The sequence below is a fragment of the Belonocnema kinseyi genome, chromosome 2, assembly GCF_010883055.1.
Source record: "Belonocnema kinseyi isolate 2016_QV_RU_SX_M_011 chromosome 2, B_treatae_v1, whole genome shotgun sequence".
NCBI lineage: Eukaryota > Metazoa > Arthropoda > Insecta > Hymenoptera > Cynipidae > Belonocnema > Belonocnema kinseyi.
Window position 1 is genome coordinate 21,504,497 of NC_046658.1, and position 2,519 is coordinate 21,507,015.

Consider the following 2,519-nt stretch of genomic DNA (forward strand, 5'->3'; position numbering starts at 1 on the left):
TAGACTAATAAAATTAAATGTGATATAGATCTTACTTTGATTCATTTCAATAAAATACCTTTTGTAAAAGGAACCTTATTTAGTAAATCCTCCTTAAAATATATTACTGCGTACTGTTAAGATTAGAGTCGAAACAGGGTGCGTCGTGCAATGTCAAATATTCGAGGCACATAGAGATACTCGTATTAGCAAATAACGTTGAGTCCGCGAACCTTCTGGGACTCATTACCAGAAAGCTACCACCAATATCACGCAAGCGCAAGCAGTGATCCCAGATCAGAAACGAGACGTGGTACAATGCTATCACAGGTCTATGTATGCGCGAATATATACTCTGTTCAGTTAGAGAATCACAGACAGCGCGCAGCTTTTCCAGAAAAAGGTGGAGTAAACCCTGAAGAGGGTGTGTTAACAGTTTCTTCTTCAAATATTCGTCCAATAGCAGATAGCTTAGGAAGCAAGGCATCAAGTACTGCTACTGCAACACATGTTAAATAGACACTTAAATTTTTTTCTATGGCCATAAATATAAGAACGATGAACTTATGGGAAAAAAGAGTTCTTTTCGCTGTCTGAAAAGGATTCACTGTCTAAGCTTGTGTCATCCCCAACATTTATAATAATGGTCCCAATTTCTGCCAGAACGGCCTCAATCCGGTTCTCCTGAGTGACGGTGCCTACTCCTTCATGTAATAGCCGCTTCACGTGTTCGATTTCAAAAGTGAAATTCTTGGACTTTACGTACCCTTTAACTTTCGACCAGACCAATTCAATGGAGTTTAGTTCGCAGTAGTAGGGTGATAACCTTAAAACTGTTTTATTGGCCCTTTTCGCTATTTCGTCGATGACGTACTTATCGTACTGTGGTTTCACTTCCTGTACGACATCCAGCAACTGAATTTTCAGCATCGTATCTGCATATTGGAATCCTTTTTCATGCAGCCAATTTATGATTTCAGGCTTATTCCACGGTGTATCAGGCACTTTCTCCTATTTCATCGAATGATAAGGAGCATTATCCATAACGATAACGCATTTATCATCTAGTGATGGCAAACTGTTTACCAACCACTGCTTGAAATTATCCCCATTTATTTCGTCATGGTAGTCTGCAAAATTTTTTTTGGACTCAAAACACAGCAAACCACCATCCACAAAGCCTTCTGTACTGCCGATGTGCAGCGCAATTAGCCTCTTTCCCTTTTCACTCGGATTTGGTGGTCCCGTCGATAAGCCTCTGATAAAATCATCTCTTGCCGATTGAATGGACTTGTCATACCAGGCTTTGTTAGTGACGTCACCTGCGTTTACCCACGTTTCATCCAAGTAGTATATTTTCCGCCCTTCTGCACGATATTGTCGGATATTTTCCAGATATACTCTACGCCACTCAATCAGGTCATCTCGCTCTGTCAAGAAGCTGTTTCTTTTCCTTTTATTATATGTAAAATTGAGTTCTTGTAGAAGAAGGTACAATGAGGTGCGTCCTGTTTTCGGAAGTTCCTCTTCATCATGCACAGCCTGAGGCATTTTGTCGATAGTTGGTAATTCACCCCTCAAGTAAAAGGAATGCCCTTTTCTACGGATTAAATTTTTTTGCAATTCGCCTAACTTGGTTTTTAAGTGCAGCCGATTTTTTTTCCGTGGAGACCTCACTTCGCCAATTCTTTCGTATTCCTCACGGATGCGGATCATATTTAAGGGACGGCTTTGTAGGGGTCCACTCGTTTCGAGATCTTCGGCCGTGAAATTGATGAGGCATAAATTTTCCAAGAGTTAAAAATCTGTAAGCCATGCCTTTATGACACTCTGCGCGAACTGGACGAAAATTCGTCGTTCCTGTCGGTAATTCTCTCACTTAACAGAGTATAGTAGATGATATAAATGACTCGGTTTGGCGCGCAACCTATTTCTCCTCTTCTGAATTTGAAAACTCGAAGGTGCACGATTGCCGTTTGAAAAACTTCGGTGGTTCTATTTATAACTCAATCTGCTTTCAAATAAAATCAAGAAATTGGTATTTGAATGTTTCCAGGTTTCAATGCTTCAATTTAGAAGTTATGTTTTTTCAGATGTAGAATATTATACCAATAATATTATATATAATTAAAAATTTGTCATAAGGACAACCGCAGGATTTCGCCGGGAGCGGGTGCTAATCTGAAAAATTGCACCCGCTTCCAGCGAAATCGCTGTAAAATTTCAGCCACAACCACGTTTCACAACCGTGAGATAAGTGGTTACAGTCTGTAAAGGAATCAATACGACGATCCTGCAAAAGCCTCGTGGACCCTAAGAACACGGAGCGACCCAAGGACAACCGCTTTCTGCATTTTTCCCGCAAGTGTTCTAGCATATTGTTGACACGCAGGGATGCTTTTTAGGCTTTTTAGTTTTGATACAATCTGATCCCGGTACGAAATAGTTCTTCATCCCTCTTAATACTTTTTTCACCTCCTCGGTAGTGATGGGTGGGCATTCTTTATCAGGTGTTATGAGGGCAACACATAACTCCTTGA

General features: G+C 40.5%; 1 protein-coding gene across 1 annotated transcript in view; it reads left to right on the forward strand.

The window, feature by feature from the left end:
* LOC117167191 (retinal homeobox protein Rx-B) overlaps positions 1-2,519 on the forward strand; it is a 191,478-nt gene that overhangs the window by 66,368 nt on the left and 122,591 nt on the right. The window lies entirely within an intron of this gene.